Source organism: Protopterus annectens, chromosome 9.part0 (genome assembly GCF_019279795.1).
Source record: "Protopterus annectens isolate FY-2018-M chromosome 9.part0, PAN1.0, whole genome shotgun sequence".
Classification (NCBI taxonomy): domain Eukaryota; kingdom Metazoa; phylum Chordata; order Ceratodontiformes; family Protopteridae; genus Protopterus; species Protopterus annectens.
In genome coordinates, this window is record NC_056743.1 from 430,911,826 (window position 1) to 430,936,021 (window position 24,196).

General features: G+C 43.9%; 1 protein-coding gene across 1 annotated transcript in view; it reads right to left on the reverse strand.

Moving 5' to 3' along the window:
• Positions 1-24,196, reverse strand: part of LOC122811251 (receptor expression-enhancing protein 1-like) — a gene marked incomplete in the record, with an annotated part of 933,039 nt that overhangs the window by 44,052 nt on the left and 864,791 nt on the right.

The window sequence follows — 24,196 nt, forward strand, 5'->3', positions numbered from 1 at the left end:
AGGTTTGTGGAAAGGCAATCCTCTGTTCAACTGACAGGCCCGAGTCCACCACATGAATTCTTGCGTCAGGCATGGAATTATTGGAATCTGGGCTTCTAGACTGTGCTTGTGTTGAGACCATACATTCCTTAGGTACCATTGCAACTTTCTCATATGCAGCCTGGCATGTGGAATCAATATTATGCAGGATGCCATGTAACCCAGGGCTTGCAGGACTTTCCTTGCAGTAAGCTGAGTTTGTGTTGTTAATGTCATGAAATAGACTGGTAGTTGCTTTTGTTTTTCTTTTGTGAGAAAAGCCATCTGAGTTGATGTATCCAGTTCTGCACCCAAAACTGTTATCCTTTGGGATGGTACTAGTCTTGACTTTTGCATGTTGACTGTGTATCCCAAGGCTTGCAACAGTTGTATGACATTTTCCAAATCTTTTGTTAATTTTGCCTTGTTGTCCGCTTGTATTAGGTAGTCATCCAGGTATGGGTAAATTTGAATTCCCTGAAGCCTGCAATGAGCAATTACTGATGCCAGGCATTTCGTGAATACTCTGGGTGCAGTAGATAAGCCAAAGGGCAATGCTGAGAATTGATAATGCTCTGATCCTGCAAGAAATCTGAGGTGTCTTTTGCAATCTGGTCGTATAGGGACGTGCAGGTATGCCTCCTTGAGATCTAGAATCACCAGCCAAGACTCCTTGCCCAGCATGGGAAGAAGTTGCTGGAGGGTCAGCATTTTGAATTTTGGAACAATGAGGAATGTGTTCAGTGCGGACAAGTCGAGAATAGGTCTCCATTGATTTTCTTTTCTTGGTACAAGGAAAAGCCTGGAGTAAAATCCTTGGCCTTGTTCCATACGCAGTACCTTTTCTATAGCTCTCATCCTTAGTAAGTTGCTGATTTGTCTTAGAGCCTCTGTTTTTTGGCTTGGTGGTAGGTTTGGCATTCCTCTCTTTTTTGGTAGAGTGTGGAAGTGAAACCTGCAGCCCTTGTCTATTGTTTGTAAAGTCCATTTGTCTCCTGTAATGAAATGCCAGTTGTCAGAAAATAAGGCTAGCTTTCCGCCCAAGGGTGCTTCCAGTTGTTCCCTGGTAGGCGGAACCAGAGCCAAGTCATTGTGTCTGTCCTGCGGAAGTGGTTGTAGTTGAATCTGTGGCAGCACTTCTCTGGTTGGTAGGTTGCCACTGACGATCCCTGTAGGCACCCCTAGATTGACCTCTGCCTCTTGGGCGTCTATTTCTGCCTCTCTGTGCTCTGGAGGTGTCTGGAAAGGACCAATTCTTCGAAGGCCAATTTCTGCTAAACCTCGGAGGTTGGACCTGTAAGAAATCCTTGACTGTTTGGACAGATTTTGCTTTTTCTTCCACCTTCTTTAGAACCTCCTGTGCAGGGGAGCCAAACAAACTTTGTTTCTCCATAGGAGTATCTAGGAGTTTTGACTTAACATGGTCTGGTAAGGATTGTTCTTTTAACCAGGCATGCCTTCGAATCACTGTTCCAGTCATAGCTGATCTAAAGGAAGCCTCCAGTGCATCATAGCCACATTTTAAGAAATGGTTACTGACCTGCTGAGAGTTATGTACCAAATCCTGAAGGGACTTAAGGTCTATAGGTTCAGGAGAGGACAGTTTTTATTTAGCTGGTCTAACAAAATTCCTGGTACTGAATCATGTGAAATTGACAGTTTAAGGCCCTGGCGAAAGAGTAGCAGAAGTATAAACCTTTTACCCCATCTCTAATGCTCTAGATTCCCCTTTCAGAGGGAAGAGGGTTTTGGCAGAGGCAGCTGCCACCTTTAGGGCCCTGTGAAATGGTTTCAGGGTCTGCAACAGGAGCCTTATACAAATGGTAGTGTGTGTCCGGGACCCTGTAATATCTGTCAGGCTTGGCAGGGGCCGGAGGAAGAGAATCAGGGGCAGTACAAGCATCATTATATGCATCAACAACTGTTAGTACTGGAGGAATGGCTAAAGGCCTATGCTGTGGTAAGTGTAAAAAAGTCCTTAGCCTTTTCCTTGAATCTGAAAAATCCTGGCCCTGCCATTGGAAGTGTTCCATCATAGCATGTAGGGTTTCCCCAAAAGAAAATTCTTCAGGAGGAGAAGCAGAAGGAATGTAGTCTTCTGCATCAGAATCCTCATAAGGAGACTATGGGCCTTCCCGAGGGTCTGAAATATCTGAGTCATCCAAGGAATAGTCTGTAGAGACGGGTTCCGGGGGTTCAGTCCTAGGCCTCTTATCTGGAGGGGGTTGAGAGGCCCTGTCTGGGTGAGGTTGGGATCCCCTGATCAAAGAAATGAGATCCTCAGCCAGGCTGAGTATTTGGGAACTAGAGGTAGGCCTGTGTGAGGGAGTTTTAGCAGGTAAGGCCTTAGAAGATTTGGCTGCTTTAGCCCTGGAAAAAGCCTTGATAGACATAGAAGCAGGGGGTCTAGCAGCCCCACGTGCAGGGGTAGATATGTCTAAAGGAATAGTATCTGACAAATCCTGGGTGCCTGCTTCTGTAGCAGTAATTTCAGTAGCAGATTCAACCATGCTCTGTGAGGCCTCGGCTATCGGAGGAATGCTTTCGGCCGAAGGAAGAACCGAGGACTCGGTTTCAGCCGAAACAGAGACACTCGCGGTTGGCCTAACCGTGGTTTCAGCCGAAACCGCGGACCGCGAGTGTCGGTCCTTTTCCTTGCACTTTTTAGCTAATTGTGTAGTCGGAGTCTCAGACGGCATTTTGTATGCAAAAGCGGGACCAAAAAACTCCTCTGCAAACTCCGACCGACGTCTAAGCGTCCGTCGGTTGAAGGAAGCACAGGCTAGACAAGCTGATACGTCGTGGTCTGGGCCTAAACAAGGAAGGCAGTAAGAGTGGAAATCCTTATGAGGTATTTGTTTCCCACAAGGTAAACAATTTACGTTGACATTGGCTGAGGCAAGAAAGAGTCCCCAACGGGGTACTTAGCTTTTTAGAAGTCTTTGGTAGTAGGAATCTCTGGATCTGACCGACCGGCACTTGCAAACAGCTTTGCTTCGGGCACCACGCGGCAAGAAAGACTGAGGAAAATGGCGTCGGCTGATGCCTTTATACCACAGCAGCTATGACGTCGGGTGAAGTGCGACATCAGCCGAGGCCAGACCCAGACTTTGGAATCCGGCCGACCGAAGGGCTGCCCGAGGCAGGACAACCCATATGTTAGGACTGCAGATGCATCCTTGAAGGACATCGAGTATCCTTTTCTGTACTTTTAAAGTTTTTTTTTTTTTTGTGTATCTGCTTTATTTTCTGAAGAAAAAAAAAAAATATATATATATATATATATATATATATATATATATATATATATATATATATATATATATACATACATACATACATATACACACACACACACATACGTACGTAAGTTTCCCGCCTTTCTAAGCTAGTATAGTCCAGTTTTCAGGTTAGTGCTGAATCCAGGGCTGTGTTACAAATCTGTTTGCCCACACCTTACTTGGACAGAAGGAAGTTTCTCTGTTCACCTGTGAGAGAGGGGAGCTTTGAGCAGCCTGCGTGTCCCTGGAGGAGTGGTTTCAGCCCAGAAATTAGTAGTTTATTGGCCATTTTGGGCTCATTTCTCTTTCATTTCCCTGCTATACCATATTTGCCTGGTTTTGCGCTCCGTGCGGCTAGGGTAAAACTATTCCTGACTCCACAAAGTCTCTTCAAATTTTCCCTTTAACAAGACAAACTTTCAACTTAAGCACTCAAGCCAATAATTTCTCAGCCTGGCACTCGCTCAAAACTTATAGCAAGCACTTACAAACCCTAGCACTAGACCCTCCTGTACTGTACAGTAGGACAAGACTCTATAAGACCTTACCAGCCATCCAGTAAAATAGTTCACTGTATATATCCAGGCATGGCCAAAGGGCAGTTTCAGGTGTACTCTGCAGTTGAACTGGTGAATGTGGGCATTTTGAGGCAATGTTACAACTGCCTCATGTACACAGACAACCCCCACCTCTTACAAGCAAACACTATTACATGCGAGAGATGCAGTTAGACAGCCAAACTAGAAGCTAAGCTCTCTCAACCCAAGACTGGATCAGACAGTCAAGAGGAGGAGGGAAATACTTGCATCACACCACCAGTCTTACATAAGCCCATTAAACCAGCTCCGGCAAAAAAACACACATACATGGAAACATACTCAGAGGCTCTTAATAAAAATATGCAAAATCAACAGAGACCTCCAAAGCAAACATCCAAGCAAGCTCCACCCCCCCCCCAGCACAAACCATGAAACATACTTCACAAAATCAGTGTGCCATGTAATCACAGCCCTTAAGGCAAAATAACATACTAGTAATAGGCGACTATAGTCAGGCACACTGACGTCCCACTCACTAGGCTGAATAAGGAGAAGGTTACTGTTAGCTGCCTGTTGGGTGCCAGGATCCGCCACATAACAAGCACTCGGGTCACTCCAGAACTTTTACAAATATGACTGTCACTGTCCATGTTGGTGTGAATGACCTGAGCCGCACCTCCCTAGACTATATGAAGAGAGACATGGAAGAGCTCTCTGATCACGTAGCCCAGGCTGGTATGACCCTGACCAGCATCCTGCCCTCACCAAGAATGATACCATGGTATAAAGAAAAAATTCTCGATTTCAACAACTGGCTAAGTTTCTGGTGTCATTCAAAGGGGATCCAGTGTCTGTTAGCCTGGGATGACATGCTCGACAAGCCAAGATGCTTCACTAGAGAGACTGCTTGCACCAGTCACCCTTAGGCTTTCAAATACTTGCCAAGGCTCTTGCCACCCCCATAGTGCCTTTTTTAGGCAAGGCTTAAAAGACAACCCCACCGCCATAAATAGCACAAGTAAAAAACTGAGGGTAATGCTACTAAATGTCAGAAGTCTAAATCTCAAAATGCACGCACTCGAGGCACTCCTCAGTATGGAAAAAATTGATATATGTGCAGTAAGAGAAACCTGGTTTCAGGCTGCAGAGAGCACCCCAGCACTACCAGGCTACAAGTCATACCATACATTTCAGCCACAGAACCCAAACCAAAATACAAAAGGCAAAGGCGTATCCATACTCAAGGATATCCACACCTCCAGGTTAGTGGCACAGCCCAATGCTTTAGAGATCATCCACGTGCAACAATGGGCAAAACTGCAATTCAAACTGTAGCTTGCTACAGATCACCCACCATGTCCCAGGACCCCCATTCCACTCTTCTGGAAACACTGGCAAACAAAGGTCCTACCAAACACCCTAATATTGGGTAATTTCAATTACCCAAACATTAACTGGGAGAACTACAAGTACTAACTCCCTTGCCCAACATAATCTAGAATTTTATAAACTCTAAATGGCCTGGTTCAATTGGTCAACACTCCCACCACAGGTGACAACATATTGGACCTGGTCATCAACATGGGCGACTGGTGTTCCACACCAGAGGTCAACCCTCGCTGGTTAGATCTGACCATAAACAAATCACTTCGGATATCCATATTCCGCCCCCACCCACGGACAAGAAAGCCACTGTGAAAAACTATTCAAAAGTAAACTTCACGTTACTTAAGACCGAGGTGGAAAGTTTCAAAGCCCCCCATGCTGAAGGATAACACTGTCCAAGCTGCAAAATCCTTTACTAATGCATTCTATGGGCAACTACAAGAATGCATGGATCGTGCCATCCCAAGCAAAACCAAGACTCACTCCAAGAAAAAGAAACCAGTCTGGTGGACTCCTGCCATAAACAAGCTATACAATAGAAGGAGGAAACTAGTACAGAAAAGAGCAAAATCCCAAGAAGGAAAGACATCCCTGATCAGTATCAGCAAGAAACTACAATCCCTCAAAATCATCCAAGGCGAGCTTTGAAAGAAAAATTGCCAAGGACTCCAAAGATAACCATAAGGCATTCTTTAGCTATGTCAAGAATCTAAGTGGCAATGTTCATATCTACTTGGAGTTAGTGCAGAATAGCACAAAATACACCGGATAGATATTGCCAACATCCTGGCAGACAGGTTCAGCGCAAACTTCACCCCCTCTCACCCCTAAAAAGGGCCCATAACCATACCAACGCCAAAAAACAGCATCAATGGGACTAGGCTGTCCCAGGCTGCATCCTACACGAGCTCAAAGATTAACACCTCACCTAAACACACTGTTCAAACTCAGCCTCTCCACAGGCTACATGCCCATAGAGTGGCGCACAGCAATGGTCATTTCGCTCCACAAAGGTGGAGCCACAAGAGACCCCGGGAACTATCGCCCTACAAGCCTGACTAGCTTGGTCTGCAAGGCTATGGAGCACATCATCATGGAACTCATTAACAGAGACATTGGGAACCTCCAAACACTGGACCCTACCCAGTTTGGCTTTAAGGGCAGATCATGCCTCCTAAACCTGGTGGACTGACAGTTACCAAGGCTATAGAGGGAAAGGTGGTAAATACAACCTACCTAGACCTCACTAAGGCCTTCGACAACATTCCCCATTCTGGTATTATAGACAAGCTCACCAGCCTGAACATAAACCCCTACAATCACAAGATGGGTTGCCAACTGGCTGACAGAACCCACATGGTGAGAGTTGCGGGAGCTAGGTCCGTCTCTAAACCGGTTACAAGTGGCGTTCCCCAAGGCACAGTCCTAGGACCCCTGTTTAGCATATACATCTCAGAGGTACAGGCAAGCACTGGACAACTATGGCTGACCACGTTCGCAGACAACTGCAAATTAGGGGCTATAACTGACTCTCCGGCTGACATACATCCTCCAAAAGGGTCTCACTGAGACGGATACCTGGTGTCAAAATCATGGCCTCAAGCTAAATGCCAAAGAGTGCACAGTCATCCCCTTTGGAAAAAACAAAGTACCCACAAACTACCACATAGGCGGTAGTCCCCTAAATACGGAAGACGTAATAAGGGATCTGGGGACCCAAGTAGATACTTTTCTCACCTTTGATAATCACATTGCCAAAGTGTTCAGAAAATCATTCTACTTGGGCCACCTAATCAAAAAAAGGGTTCGCATCCAGATCAAGAGAGGTCACTGTGCCCCTCTACTCATCACTCAGACGCATCTTAGAGTACTACACCCCATTTGGGATGCACCTTACAAACACCTGCAATAACTAGAAAGACCACAGAAGTACCTCACCAAGAGGAACAATGGCCTCAAACAGATGCCCTATGCAGCTAGATTGAAGAAACTCCAGTTGTACTCAGTTGCATACCGCCTACTCAGAGGTGATCTCTGCCTGACATACAAGGCCATGTCCAACCCAGAATTGATGGACATGCTCCACCTAAAGAAAACCTTATCCCCTCGAGCCACATCCTCTAGGGATCTAAACCTCACCACAATAAATGGGACATGCTGGGGGGATAGATTGTCCCAGAGACTTCCTGTGCTTTGGGAAAAGATCCCAATCTACATTAGGCAGAGCTCCTCACTAACACTCCAAAACAAACCTTGATGAGTGGATGGGAAACAAAGTTCACCTTGGGGATCACTTCAGTGGCTCTGCTGGACAGAAGCACAGGGAACTAATCTAAGGGGGTGGCGAAAGCCAACACATTCTGGCTAGGCTTATAAATGCCTTCGGGCAGATAGCCTAGTACCCACCTATGAACCACCCTGGATGCCTTATTCTGGCCCAGGTTTTATGCACATATGATTTAGTGCTACAATTCTCCAAAGTTAGTTTAGGGAATTCACATTGAAGCAAATGCAAGTGCCACATTAAGGACACTGGCTTTCTATCCCGTTGTCGCTGGTCTACTCAGCGTTTTACAATGCTAAATCTTGCACATTATTACTTTCTCCAAAACAAGCATTGTAAGTGATAATCCTTATTGAAAATTTATCTCCTCTAGAAATGGTCACTGCTGACCTTTATGTGGGATGTTATGCTACCCTCCAACACAAAATCCCCAGAATAAACAGCAGCTAAAGAAAGAATCAAGCCTAGACCAAGACAGTACAGAAAAATGCAGAAATGGATAAAGGGCACTTAAACTCAGTGACTCACGTTTCAATAACCAAAAGGAATTGAACATTGCAAACTTGACTACAAAGGCACGAGTAACATACAATCTATATCCTTGGCATGGGATGCAACACTAAAAGTGACTCTGTTGAAAGGGGTACCTAAATCAAAAATGGCAAGTGCTACTACACCCCCCCCCAGCTTGCGAGGTCTGATCCACTTTAGATTCTAGAGAACAAGGTATGGAACAACCAGAACTGGAAACCAGAAGAGGCATAACCACCTTCCCTAGTAGGATGGATTGCTGGCAACATATCAAGTTACCAAAGTGGACTAATCAGGGACTTGGTGGGGGGCATAATCAAAGTGAGGCTACACTGGACAATGACTATCTAGGAAGTTTAAATCTAAGCATGCCTGAGCTCATTCCACCAATACTGTCCAACACCCAAGTCAGTAATGCCTAAGCATGCTACCACATCCTTCACCAGGCTCCATACAAAAAGGTCAAAGCAGAACAGGGTCCACAGTAATACAGTCTGACTTCTCAGGTTTAGAAGATAATGCAGCACTAGGGCAAGGAGCAACTGACAGGACCTCTGTTTCTCACCTAAAATTCTTTAGAACAGCAAGAAGTCAGCCAGAAGAGAAGATGCGTTCTTGACATGGGGAATCTAGAAGCCAAGAAGTTATCAAAGCCTCCGCTCTAGCGACTACAAATGTATGGTCAAAACGAGAACTCTAACAGGTTGGGTTGTTCTTCAAGAGGGTAAATACAGCGAGGATGACAGATGTGTGGTGCAAACAAGTGAATACCTATCTGGGCATCCACTACAGAATACACACACAAACAGGTGGGGTCATGCGTTGAGCATTCTTCTTAGTAAAGACCAGATCTGTCTTGATCACAAGCCTTAGATCCCTTCACCAGGAAGGCTGGGACTGGTACAGTTCAGAGATGCACATAAAGACCCTCAGTCCAATCGGGTTTGATCATACCACCTTTCAGCTAAAGATGCATCAGAATACTGCTTAAAGCACTAAAGTACAACTCACTAAGCGGTCCTATTTGCTAAAAAGGTAAAGTACAGTTGTGTACCTACCATAAATGTAGATGTTAGAGTGTATTCACTGTTGCTGTCATTACAATTCAGTTATCCTGCTGGCAGGCTACCCGCAGTCGGCCTGAGTTCCAAAGTCTAGGTCCGGCGTCAGTCGCTGTCGCCTCTTCCTGGACGTCAGTGAGCCAGGGGTATAAAAGATGCAGCAGATGTCATTTTCTTCAGTTTCTTGCCCCAGATGTCAGGTGCCCCAAAAATAGGTAGGCTAATTTATGCCAATAAGCATGCATGCACATAAAACAACTTTTTCCTTCATCTACAAGCAAATACACCACATAGGTTGTATTGGACAGAGAAGTGCAGATAAATTCCAGCAAAGGAAAGGGGGCATGGAGGGAGGGTAACCTAGACTGCAACAGTGAATACACTAACATCTACATTTATGGTAGGTACACAACTGTACTATGTTCATAGTGTTTCACTGTTGCAGTCATTACAATTGGGTTGAATCCCAAAGCTAAGGTTGGGAGGCTGGAGCTAAATAGGATTAGGAGAGGCTATAAGGCCCTGCAGAACTGCAGTGGCAAAGCCTGCCCTGGCTTTAGAGTAGAGCGGTAGGTGATGGTGCTTTGTAAAAGTATGCACTGAACTCCAGGTTGCAGCCTCTAAGATGCCTTTGGTTGGTACTCCTCTGAGAAAGGCTGCTGAAGTGGCTGCTGCTGAGTGCGGCCTAATGTCCTTAGGCACTGATTTGCCATGCTGTAAATAGCAGAAACGAATGCAATGGCCTATCCACTTTGAAATAGCCTGTTTAGAGATAAGCTTTCCTTGTGATGCTGCAGCATATGCCACTAGGAGTTGATCAGTCTTTCTGAAAGCTTTACTTCTGTCCAAATACAAGCGTAGCTGTCTGAAAGTCCAAGGAATGCAGAATTCTCTCACCCTTATTCTGTGGGTTTGGATAAAAAGTAGGCAAATGAATTGTTGGTTAAGGGCCACACTGGACACTACCTTAGGCATAAATGTAGGGTTTGTCCTCAGCGAAACCCTGTCTGAATGAAAAATGATAAACAGTTCCACAGCCATGAGTGCCTGTAACTCGTACTCCTCTAGCAGAGGTTATTGCGAGGAGCAGAGCTGTTTTCCAGGATAAGAATTTTATGTCAGCTGCAGAGGCTGGCTCAAAAGGAGGTAGTGTGAGTTTTTCCAAGACATAGTTGAGGTCCCATGCAGGTATAGGTGCTCTCCTTGGAGGTCTTATGTTTTTGCCCCTCCGAGGTACTGTCTTAGTAAGGGCTGTGAAAAAAATAGGTGGCTCTGTATTGTAATGAGCTGAAATGGCAGAAGCATGAATTTTCATTGATGAAGAAAGGCCTTTATCCAGCATCTCAGTAAAATATTGTAAAATCGGAGGAATATTTGGAACAATTGTGTCAATACCTTGTGCTTGGTTCCAAGCACAGAATCTCTTCCATTTGTCTGCATAACATTTTCTGGTGCTAGGCCTCCTGGCCTCCAAAATGAAATCCATCACTGCTTTAGAGAGAGGTGTGTCTTGAGAGGCTATATTATCTGCCATGCCGCCAGGTTTAAGGTTTTGAGTTGTCTGTGCAGTATCTGTCTTGTTGGGTCAATAAGTGAGGCATCTGAGGTAATGTCCAGGCTGGGCAGTGAGACAAACTCCTTAGGATTGGGTACCAGTGCTGGCGGGGCCAGTCTGGGGCAATCGGTATCATTTTTGGTTTCTCTTGTCTGACCTTGAAGAGTACTTTGGGGAGGAGAGGCAAAGGAGGAAAGGCATATACGGTTAGATTTTTCCAACAGAAAGAGTGCATCCACTTTCCAAGCTTGCTTGTGATAAGTCCTTGTGCAGAATCTTTGTAGTTGGTAGTTGTGAGGGGAGGCAAATAGGTCTATGTCCAGACATCCCCAGGTCCTTGTTATGCTGAAGACTTGTGGATCCAATTTCCACTCGTGGGGATCCATGAGGTTTCTGCTTAGCTCGTCTGCCAGAGTATTTTTCCATCCTGGCAGGAATTGTGCTTGCAGATGTACTTGGTAAGTCAATGCTTGTGCCACAAGTTCATGGCTAGCCTGCAGACGGGGGTAGGAATGTGAGCCTCCCTGTTTGTTTATGTACCACAACTGCAGTATTGTCCGTCCTTAGTAGTTGACCTGGGTGAAGCTGATCCTTGAAGGCTGTTAGGGCATTGTGAACAGCTAGCATCTCTTTTTGATTGATATGTAGATGCATTTGACTTGTGGACCATGTGCCCTGAATACATTTTCCTGCCATATGGGCCCCCCCATGCGTAACTGATGCATCTGCTGTCTTAGTCTGCCTGGCTGTGGGTAAGGTGAATGGCTGTCCTGTGTTGTGGTGGCAGGCTATTGCCCACCATCAAAACTCCTGTTGCAGGCAGGGAATGAGAGTAATTACTGTTTCCAGGCTGTGGCAATGTTAAGTCCAAACACTTTTTGATACCATTGAAGTTTCCTCATATGCAGTCTTGCATATGGAATTAGCAGGATGCCATGAAACCCAAGGCCTGCAGAATTGTTCTTGCAGATAACTGGGTCTTTGTTGACAACATGTTGAAATAAGTAGTCCGTTGTCTGTTTGTTTGGCGTGAAATAAGCCATCTGGGCAGTTGTATTTAAGCTTGCACCCAGGAATATCTCTTGAGAGGGTACGAGTTTCGATTTCTTTTCGTTTACTGTGTACCCTAGACTTGTCGGTAATCTTTTTACAAATGCCAGATGCTGTAGTAGAATGTCCTTGTTCTCCGCTTGAATAAGGCAGTCGTCCAAGTAAGGATATATTTGTGTCCCTCTGTCTGCAAAATGCAATTACTGGTGCCAGGCACTTTGTGAAGACCCTGGGAGCAGTAGATAAGCCAAAGGCCAGTGCAGAGAATTGGTAGTGCATTGAGCCAACTTTGAATCTGAGGTATCTTCTGCACGTTTGTCTGATTGGGACATGCAGGTATGCCTCTTTTAGATCTAAAGTCACAAGCCAAGCGTTCTTGCCCAACATGGGCAGAAGCTGCTGCAGAGTCAACATCTTGAATTTTGGAATATCCAGATGCGTTTAGAACAGATAGGTCCAGTATAGGTCTCCAGGCTTTGTCTTTTCTGGGTACCAAGAACAGTCTTGAATAGAATCCTTGACCCTGGTCTTGTTTTGGTACTTGTTGAATGGCACTCATGTCCATGAGGGCTGAAACTTGTTTTTGTGCCTCTGCCCATTGATTGTGTGGCAGATCTGGCATACCGTTTTGCCTTGGCAGGGTGTGAAAGTGGAACCTGTAGTCTTGTGTAACTATATTTAGAACCCATTTGTCCTGGGTGATAATATGCCAATTTTGTGAAAAAAGTGCTAGTTTTCCCCCCAAAGGGGCTGCCAAAAGATAAGTGCTTGGTGCTGGAAGTGGGAAGTCATTGAGACTGTTTTCTGTATGGCTGTGATTTTTCTTCTCCGCTTTTGGAGGTAGAAGCACCCCATTTTTAGGCCTGTATGAGCCTTGAGGCTGTGATCAGCCTCTGGGGCATCTGTATCTGCCCCCTTTGTGGTCTGACACTGGAAAGGACCAATTCTTTGCAGGTCAGTTCCTGCTAAATCTGGGAGGCTGTACCTGCAAGACATCCTTGACTGTTTGCATAGATTTAGCTTTGTCCTCCATTTTCTTCAACACCTCTAATGCTTTAACACCAAACAAAGTATCATGCTGTAAAGGAGCGTCTAATAGTTTTGCTTTAACATGATCCGGCAAATTCTGTTATTTTAACCAAGCATGCCTCCTAACGACCGAACCTGTAACAGCGGCCCTGCAGGAGGCCTCAAGAGAATCAAAACCACATTGAAAAGTATGCTTTCCAACTTGTTCAGCTGCACGCAATAAATCCTGCATTTCTTTGTTGTCTGCACATTCTGTATTTGCTGACATTTTCTGTTTAAGCAAAGACATAAGATATTGCTGATACTTAAGCATATGAAATTGGCAACTTAAGGCTCTTACAGTCAAGGTAGCAGAGGTACAAATCTTTTTGCCCCATCTGTCTAGGGCTCTAGAATCCCTATCAGATGGGATAGGGTTTTTTGCAGTAGAAGCCTTGACCCCTTTGGGACCCTGTGAGATGGTGTCTGGGTCTGCTGCAGGGTTTACGGAGAAATTTATGTGAATCAGGAACCCTGCAGTATCTGTCTGGCTTAACCGGAGCTGGTGGTAAAGAGTCTGGAGAAAAACTGGACTGAAAATACATCTACAATGTCTAAAACAGGTGGAATGCCAGGGGCTTGTGCTGGGGCAATAAAAGGAAATCTGAGCCTTTTCTTGAATTCTGAGTAGTCTTGGCTCTCCCAGTGAAAATGCTCCCTCATAGTATGCAGTGTTTGCCCAAAATAATAATCCTCAGGAGAGGCTGAAGGAATAGATTCTTCAGCATCAGAATCCTCATAGGGAGGAACAGAGTAATCTTGTTCAGAGGAAGAATCAGAGGAAATGGAAACCTGGTCTGAAGATTCATATTCTAACTCTTGCCTAGGCCTCTTTTCAGGATCTGTTTTTTAGGCATGGAGGCCTGTCCAGGTGAATGCTGCTCTTGTTTGTCTTTAGGGCTGCTTTAGTCTTTGCTTTTATAGCTGAAGTAGGTTTTACATATAACTGTGTAGGCTTGAAAACACCCTCAGAAGCCGATGCCTGCTCAGCAGTTCTGGACCCATCTGAGGGAATGATTTCAGAGTGTCCAATACCTTGAGTTTACAGAGGCCCAGTCGGCTCCACATGGGAGTTGGAAGCAGCCTGTGGCTCTGAGGTAGCGGGCGTCAGGGGATGCGAAAGCGCCTGAGAACCGAACCGGCGACAAGCCTAGAAGCCTCAGTCTGTTTTGGATCTCTGATGCCTGTCCTTTTCTTTTCATTTTTTGTAAACTCCGGTAGTCGGCTGTTCTGAAGGCATTATATAATTAAATCTTCTGCCAAAGTAATGAAATGCAAAATCGTACAGACGCTTAGTGTGTTGGTTAAATCTGGAACAAAACAGACAACTAGCAACGTTATGGTCAGGGCCTAGGCAAGGAATACAGTAAGAATGAAAATCCTTATGAGGTATTTGCTTCCCAAAAGAAATAGTTAACTTTTTCTGACATCTGTCTGGAGCAAGAAAAAAAAGTTTCCTCAACAGGGTACTTTGCTTTAATGAAGACTTCGGATCTGAAATTCGAATTTGAAAACTTCAGGAGTCGGCCGACCGGCACTTGCGAACTGCTTTTGCTTCGGGCACCGCGCGGCAAGAAAGACTGAAGAAAATGGCATCGGCTGCATGTTTTATACCCCTGGCACACTGACGTCAGGGAAGAGGAGACTGCAACCGATGACGGACCTAGACTTTGGTACTCAGGCTGACTGGGTAGCCTGCCAGCAGGATAACCCAATTGTAATGACTGCAACAGTGAAACATGAACATCCAACATTACCAACCAAATGCATCTTAACAGGGATGAAAAGAAATTCCTAGCTCATGTATTAACATGCATAACAAAAAGACTAATAGTTACTTACTCCTTAAAATATGCAACACCATGAAACAGATTTAGCAGCACCACAAACAAAACTGCCACTACCAGTTATTATATTAATCTAGAATGAAAGTACAACACTCAGAAATGATGTGCATTCAAAAAAAAAACACCCACAGCAGTAACTCACCCAAATCTTACAAAACCAGAAAAACACTTGCCCTGAAAGGGTGCTGGTTATGTTGCTGGCACCAACTAGAAAACATTCATTTGTTAATACAGTAGAACCTCCATACTTGACCTCCTTAAGTTGACGTAATTTTCAGAGACCAGACCTGCACCACATGTACACATGTACTCAATGGAAGAGCAACCTCTCTATATTGACCACCTCTGTAAGTTGCATCTTGATCACTTGGACTGTAGCACACAATCTACCCTCTAACTTGACCAGCTAAGGCTTTGCCCCTTAGTTGTATTATTTTTTCTTTAGTACAAGTTCTTTTTTCATGTATTACCACATGTTGGATTAGGTCCAACTTCCTATTGTTTATTACGTGTTGAAGATTTTTTTCAACGTGAAGGACTGGTCTGAATTGTAGGTACATCCTACAATTACTGAAAAATTCTACAGTTCAACACAATGGGTCAAAGGAAAGAACTCGGAGCTGACATTGAAAGAAAATGTTGATCTACATTTTCTGGAAAACAGCAGCCAAAGACAGACAGCACAACATTTTGGTTTTAGCAAGACCACTGTTAAGACATCCAAAAACAAACATGAGTACTTGGGAGAGATATGGAAAGGAGAGACCTACAGCAGAAAAGGAGGAAAGCTTCCCTTGAAGTCAATAAAGCTACATTAAACCAGTTCAAACAAATGAGGGCAGTTAACTCCTGAATCTCCAGAACGAAGATCCAAGAAGTTGCTAAAAAATTCACACAGGAATTCAGGGTGGCAGATTTCCAAGCATCAAGTGGCTGGCTCGAGAAATTTAAACTGCAACATGAGAGCTCCCAGAAAGCCTTGTGTGGTGAATTCATTGAAGTTCCAGTAGAAGTTGTGGAAGAGTTCATCAAAAACTTCTCGGACTTCGCCAGAGGCTTGAAACATGACTTCAATGCTGAGTGCAGACTCTGACTCTTAAGGAGATGGCCGACAGGAGCCTCATCATGAAGGGTGACAAATGTAAGAGCGAAAAACTTTCCAAAGAACGTTTCACAGTTCTGCTTTGTGCTAGCTCAGCAGGAGGGAAACTAAAGCCCTTTGTGACTGGTAAATCAGCAAAATGTGCATTTAAGACCCTGAAGCCCGAAGACCTCCCCATCACTTGGGGATCAAATGTGCAGGGATGACCGGTGCCCATTTCCGGAGTGGTTTAAGGGGCATAGACCAAGAAATGAAAAAGAAATGGTCTACTCTGACAGACAACTGCCATGGCCACCTGTAAGTAAATCTCGCAAACATGACAAGTTTCTGCCTCCAAACAAGATCTCAAAAACCCAACCTCTTGACCAAGGAATCATCAAAACATTTAAAATGCACTACTGAGCCCTGCTCCTGCAGTGGGTCATTGCTAAAATATAAACCTGTGGTCTGCTTGTGGAAGCAACCTCATTTGCTGAATCAGTTAACACTCTGGATCAGTTCTGCTTGGAATAAAGTTCAGCCAGAAACGATACAGAAATGTTTCAAAAAAAGTCAGATTTGTCAAAACCCAACATGATGTTTTGGCCCCATCAGACAGTCCATCTCCCATAGCAGAATTCAAAGGTGTAGATTTTGAAGGTTTTATTGCAATGGATAAGGTGGCATCCTGCAATGAATCTGACAGAGAAGCTATTTGCCAATCAATATTGACCAAAGTACAGACCAGCATAAAAAAGTGCATGAAGTAGCTGATGAAGTGAAAGAAGCAAGTGAGGATGACAAATTGCAGACACTCCAAAAGATGTCAGGCATCTAAATAATGCATTTGAAATCATTTGCTGTGGAAAAATGCCCAGGTATGCTGAGTGGTGTAGCCAGCGTTGAGTGCTTTCTCCATTTACCTTTGTATTAAGAATAAGCAGACCAAGACAAACCCTTTTCAGAAAGAATGATTAAACCATGAGAAAACAGTAAATGTACTGATTTTGCATACTGTATGTATGATTTTACTGTTTTGATTATGTATGACTATATGATATTCTAATAAACGATGTACAAGAAAGTAAAGTACAAGTATCAGTACAGTAGGCCTAGTTCCTTATGTTGACTAGTTTGTTACAGTCCCTTGGGTGGTCAACTTACAGGGGTTCTACTGTATGTGATTTTCTATTAGCAGGCTTTCTTGTCTCAATTAATACCTGCTGCACATCTTCAATAAGCAGGTGCTTAAAGAAATTAAGACCCTATCATCCCGGCAGTAAACTAAAGTTGATTGGGGGGCAGTGTGTAGCAAGCATCCCTGTTCTTAGGATCATAGGGGGTTACTAGGCTATTGGCCCAGAGACCCTTATAAGCCTAGCCAAGAGTTTAGTCCATGTTTAGACAAGTCAGCACCCAAAGCCCCAGTCCAGCAGGTACAGAGGTGGAACCCCAGGGGTGTATTTTCTATTTCCCATCCAGTTACCCAGGTGTCACTTAAAAAGGGATAATGAGGTACAATGCTTGACGTGGAGAGGGAGTCTATTCCACAGATGGAGGAAGTCTCCGGGAAACAAATCTATCCCAGTCCTACTGATATCACAGATCAAGTCGAGGTCGCACGTACGGGTTACTCCAGTGAGGCTTGAATTGTGGATATGCAGCAGTCCCATCAAAGCAGGGTCTGACATTGGTTTGTATGCCAGACGTAGGTTACCTCTGAGGAGTCTGTCTGGAATAGAGTAGAGGGACAGGGCTTTTAGTCCATCTGTGTAGGATTGATGTTTGAGGGCCTATATTCTCAAAGTGAGGAACTTCTGTGGTCTCTCCAGTTGCTGCATGTGCTTTGACAGGTACATGCCAAAGGGGGCGTTGTACTCCATAACTGGCCTTATAAGGGAAGAATACAAAGATGTTATGACCTTTGTCCCTGGATGAGCTACCCATACTTATGAGGTGGGCCATGTAGAAAGCTTTCCGTACAACAGAAGCAACATGGTGGTCAAAAGTCAGGCTGCTATAAACCTGGGTAGCCAAATTCCTCACTACTGATTACGTACTTAAGACATTAATGTGATAAAACGTGGGGACGTCACTCTCCCCAAAGGGGACGATCCAGTTTAAAGCATTCAGCTTGAGGCCATGTTTCTGGCAACAGTCATTTGCTTGGGCAAGTTCTTCTTGGAGAATGTCCACATCACTTGGGGAATTTATAACCACGCCCAGCTTTGGCCCGCACCTCAGAAAAATATATCCCTAATAACATTAGCACGCTGCTCATTATGGGTCTACTGCTTGAGGTGGCTTCCCCTATTTTGATTAGGTGGGTTCCATCAGTGAGCCAGTTTGTTAGCCATCTGGTAACAAATAGATTGATGCCCAGTTGAGACAGTTTATTATGCCCGAGTGGGGAATGGTGTCGAACTCTTTCGCCAAGTCAAGGTAGGTCATGTGCAGAATCTTCCCCTCATCCATAGCATTGGTGACTGTCTCAAAGTAGTCGACCAGATTTAACAGACAAACTCCCCTTGAAGTCAAACTGAGTGGGGTTGAGTGTTTAGAGGTTGCCAATGACCTTGTTTAATGAGGTCCATGATGATCTGTTCCTTGGCTTTGCAGATCAGGCTAGTTAGGCTGATGGGTCTATAATTTCCCGGGTCGGTGGATGCTCCACCTTTATGTAAAGGGATGATATTGGCTGTCCTCCACTTGGCTGGGACAAGGCCGGTACTCAGGCTTTGGTTGAATAGGGTGCATAGTGCCGCTGCAAGTTCATGCCAGAGTACATGAAGGATGCAGCCTGGGATGTTATCAGGTCCCATGGAGGCTGTATTCTTTGCCTTTGACAGGGCAGTGATGACCTGCTTCCCTATAGATAAGGGGTGGGTGGCAGGTAGGTACTGGGGATATCCAGATTTACTGATGGGGACAGAGGGGAGAAGTTTTAGCTGAAACTGTCACAGCCAGTAGACTGGCTATATCTACAGCATTTGCATATGTGTTGTCCTTGATCACCAGTTCTGAACAGATCTGGGTGCTTCCTTTGAGATTGCAGACATATGCGAAGGCATTATGATAGTCTCTAGTAGGTATGGTCAATATGGACTCGAAGTTGGCTTTAGAGGATTACACTAATGCTCTTATTTGCTTGTTCAGGCTAAGGAGAGATTCCTTCCAATTGGGCACCTGCTCCTTCTTGGTCCTGGACAGCAATTTTTTCCTCTTGTTATATAGTTTATTTTTTGCAGATGTCCACCATACATGTTTACTCTTCCTTGCGAGGATGACATTGTCCTGTCAGGTATTCCTGATTCCATGCATCTATATAAATGCTCGTATAGGACTTTTGTGTAGATTTGGACACTGGTGCCAGTTCCTACAGAGGGGGAGGGGGCTGTGAAGCTGTTTATACCATCCCTAAAGGAGGCTGCAATCAGCTTTGGAGAATTTTTTTTTGTTTGACCCTAGCTAGAGGGGGATGAGAGGAGATGGTGACTTCAAAAATGACCACTTTATGGTCAGATCTTACCAAGGAGGATGATACTATAAGGGTGCTGCACTAGTTATTCATGTTGGTTAATACCAAATCCAAGATATTAACACCTCTTGTAGGTGTATCGACTAGCTGTTCCACGACATTTGCACTGAAAAATTGCGGAATCTCTGGACATTTGTGTTCTATCACGAGTAGTTTTTCCAATCTATGGTTGGGCAATTAAAGTCACCCAGGATCAGGGTAAAGGGTTGAATCTTGATAGATTAGAAGAGTTCCAGATAGTGTAGTGGGCACAGTCTATAATTTGAATAGGGGTCTTGCAGTGGTTAACTGCACCTGGACAGTCTCCTGTGCGTCATACTGTTTGACCAGCCTGGAGGTGTGGGTGTCTAATGTATCTTGAAACTCCACCTCCTTTGGTTTTGCTGCCCACTGTCTGGTGTCTGAAAGTATGATAGGGATGAGTAACCAGGTAAGGCTGGGGAGCTCTCCGCAGCTTTGAACCTGTGACTGCACAAATGTCAGCATCTTCCAGGGTTAATGTTTGCAATGAGTGCAGTTTCATGTTTAGACTCCTAACGTTTAGCAGCATGACCTTTAATTTGCATTTTGTTGAAATTGTATGTTGGTAGTATTGAAATCATGACATTTCCTAAAAAGAGCACTATGGGGGAGGCAAGGGCCTTTGCCAGATGCCTGAAGCACAAGTGAGAGATGGAGGCCATCTCTTGCACAGCATCTGTCGATCATATCTTCCCAGGCTGTCAGGTAATGGGATCCCCCCATAATGACACCAGAAACTGAGCCAATTGTTTAAGTCAATCATTTTCTGTTTGTATTGAGGCATCATTCTGGGTGATGGTAGAATGCTGCTTAAGGCTAAGGACATACCTGCCTGGGACACACATTCAGTGAGCTCAATCATGTCTCTTCATACAGAACAAGGAGGTACATATCAAGTCATTCACACCAGTATTGGCTAGGACAAGGTCATTAACAGTACCTGTTGAGAGACTTGAGTTTGTGTGTGTGATGTGGCAGATTCTAGCACCTGACAAACCAATCATGACTTTCTCCTTATCCAGCCTGGTGAGAGGCACATCTGTGCATCTCACAATGGAGTCTCCTATGACTAATATGTTTGGTTTATGGCTAGGCCTTAGTGGATGTGAGACACTGGTGTGTGGACTATGCATGGTATGCATCTCTCTCAACTGTACAGATTTTTGCAGAATTTACAGATTTTTGCCTCAAATTCTTGGCCCGTTTCTCTTAAAATTGTATTTTTTTTCTGGCAAATTTGTGGCAAATCATTAAGGATTGAAGTCAGAAAATGACAGACTTTTGAGATTTAGACTTCATACCCTTCCGAAAACTCATGCTAATGCAAAACCCTGTTATTCTGTCAACTTTCTAAGTTTGTAATAGCAATATTTATAAACTGTACCCATTTGTCGGCCTTTGTCCCCCTTTTGTTTATGGCTTTGTACAGATTTCTTGCTCTAAGACGTTGAGAAGTATGATGGTATATCATGTGGAGGATTGTGGAGTTTGAAAGCGTTTTTGCCTCTGAGGTCTTCTTTGCTTGGGTTTGTTTTTGTTGAGAACCTCCACATATGTGGGTGGTGTTTGAGGTGTAGTGATTGCGTTTACAACCTTCTCAGTGCCAGATATACTGGCTTGTGAGCAAGAGAACAGACACTAGCTTCTTTATGTAATTGCATCTCTCACAATCACATCAACCAAGCTAGCAGGAGAAATGTAGGAAATTGTCCATCCATATTCATCTGAGGGAGAGATGCAAGGGAGAGCTAAGGGGTAAGCCTAAAACCCAAGTGCTTAAACCAAGACTAAAAGGCTTAGAACACTTAAAATTTAAACAGACTAAAAACCAGCAGTAATAAATGCAGCAGAAAAGATGCAATTGAACACGTTAGACAAGTAGCAGAAAAACCAAGATGACATAATAGAGTAGTAGGAGGAAACAAACACTAAAAAAAGCTGAAAAGTTGCTTTTTTTATTTTATAAAGTAAAGTGGAAATGGACAAAGGAGGAAGAGAAGATAATTCAAGGTTAAGAAACTAATGGGTTGCCCTTCCCAAATGTTCTCTCTGTATTCAGCAGAATAAGCTAATGACACTGGACTGGGAGGAGTGCCCCAAATCAAATTTACAGTAGGGGCAGGCAACTGCAAAGCAACCACGTATAAGACGACAATGGGGAGGAAGGGCGGGAAACTATTCTACAGCTACTAGCTATACTATTTTTGGCAGAAAACACTACAAAAATGTTTCACAGCAGACGAACAGCAGTGAGACACTAAATGAAAGTTTTAAACAGATCAAGGAGCAAAGAAACTCTAGAAAATGCTTTTAACTGCAAACAAAATAAGTTACATGATACACTCCTTGGCAGGTAATCAGAACAAACATATGCTTAACAAACAGAGAACATTTCCAGTTAATACCTTTTTCACAGTGAAGCCATCTAAAAACTTTACAGAGTGACAGTAACAGGCCCTGTAAGGTAAACAGTTTCAGTACAACAGTGCAGATTAGTTTATAGCAATGAAATACAGTAAAACATAGGCAGCAGACAATAACAAGTGCTATAAATGGTTAGAAGGAATAACTAGCAAAATGAGCAAAAAAAAAACAGGATACTTAGTTATATATCACAGATGAGTTGTGGTCAGTGCCCCTCCTTTCAGCTCAGTGTGAATAAACAGAAATCCTGTCAAAAGGAAGGGCGTAAATACCATAAGGTACAAACCTGAAACAACCTTAAAAAAGCTCAAGAGCCAATGAGTGTTTACTCCAAGCCCTAGACCAGCCAACCTTTACCAGCCAGTGGTCAATCAACACAATCCTCTCAATAAAGTGAAAAACGGCTTCTGCTATTCCAGGATGGCCTGGAAAATGTACTCAGAACTAACAGCCACTGCAAACAAAACAATTAGGCCCAGAGACAAAAACTTGGCTATGCTACAGCTACTAGCTACACTATTTTAGGCAGAAAACACTACAGAAATGTTTATCACAGCAGAACAGCAGCAGTGAGACATTAAATAAAGGTTTTAAACAGATAACGAGAGCAAAGAGACTCTAGAGAATGCTTTTAACTGCAAACAAATAAATTATGTGATGCACTCCTTGGCAGGAAATCAGAACAAACGTGCTTAACAAATGGAGACAATTTCCGGTTAACTCCTTTCACACAGCGAGACATGCTAAATAAAGCCTTACAGTGTGACAGTAACAGAGTGTGAATAGATCCATTCTATGAGGAAGCCTGAGGTAGCTGCCCCTGGCCAATTCCAAAAGGACTGTTGCCTAAACCTGAAGGAAGTTATTACAATGATTTTGAGGGATTCCTTCTGAATCTTGAGAATTACGCTGGATGTCGATGGAAAGGGTTTAAAGTTATACATGAACACTCATGTCCAAGGAAAGGAAAAGGCATCTGTCTCCGAGCCTTCGTGCATGGAGTCTTGAAGCACAGTGCTGCCAGCTGACTGTTTAGAGAGTACACAAACAGGACTACTTGAGTAACTCCCTACAGATGGGTCAAACTTAGAAAAAACCCTGATCCTGTTTTCATTCACAAAGATTTGCCATTGTCCTGCTCAATCTTTTGTCACCCAGTTTTGCTCTGAAGGGATGCAAAATGGCTACATAGTGAGATTGTTATAAAGGTACATCACACACTGCCATGGATAGTCTGCAAAGAGGGATAAACTCAAGCAAATGGGAACAGAGTTTTATCAAATGACTGTGGTCGTCTGTAAAAATTTGAAAAGGCCCAGGTGACCAAACAGAAAGTAGTTGTGAAAAATATTACCATAACAGTAAAGGACCTTATCTTCACTGTTGCAGTATCCTTTACAGTAGGTATACCCTGCCAAAGGCAGCTTGATGTCTGGCCAGTATACCAAAGTTATTGGTTGTAAAGGGTATGCTGCATGTCACAAATATCCTCCCAGCACATGGCAACGGGCATAAAGGTGATGTCCAAACATACCATCCTCAGAAGTGAAAAGCACCAGTAGGAATGACAGTGCAAGGATAACAGCAGGTAACAAGCACATCCAGAAGGAAAACAGGACCAGAGGAGGGAGGGAGCGAATATGCAACAGTTAACAGAAGGACATCTAGTATTATGATAAGATTTTACACAACTGTATTATGTCCTTTCATATCACAGTTGCAGCATTCTTTACAATATGTAGAGTGCAAAAGCTCAGGAAAATGACAGGGAGAAGGGCCAGCCCTCAGAGAAGCCATGGAGAATAGCCTTAGCAAAGCCAGTTTTGGCCATAGAAATGACATCCAACAGTGCTTGCAGAAGTCCAGGTCGCAGCCTCAAGAATAGAATTAGTATCCAAATCCTTGAAAACAAGCACCAAAAGAAGCTACACCACTACTGGAATGAGCATTAACAGGAGGAAGATTATTCCCATGAAAAGAATAGCAAAAAGAAGTAGCTTTAGATATCCAAGAAGAAATGGTTTGCTTGGAAACAGGAAAACCTAAAGACCTAGGATGAAAAAAGCTAATCAGATCTACTAAAACCTTTAGTCTTATCCAAACATCAGAGTTGTCTATGCAACTCCACGGTGTGCAAAACATCACTAGCAGACTGGAGAAGGGAAACAGTGGGGCAAGTAAATAGATTAAGAGAACTCCTTAACCACCTTGGGCATAAAAGGATTAGTAGAAAGGGACAGCCTGTCTTTGTGGCAAACTAAATAAGGGGGAACAGCCATAATAGCTTGCAGACGTAAAAGTCAATACAGGAACAGTCTTCTAAGAACAATGCTGAAAGAAAGCTGAAACAGCAGGCTCAAAAGTAGCAAAGTCAATTTTTCTAAATAAATTACGTTCCCATCAAGGAGACATGGGTTTCCTCAGAGGACTAATGTGAGGAATGATTTTAAGAAACTGCTTAGCACCAAATCTTGAGTCTAAAGGGGGACTCAAAGACAGACAAGCTGAGACA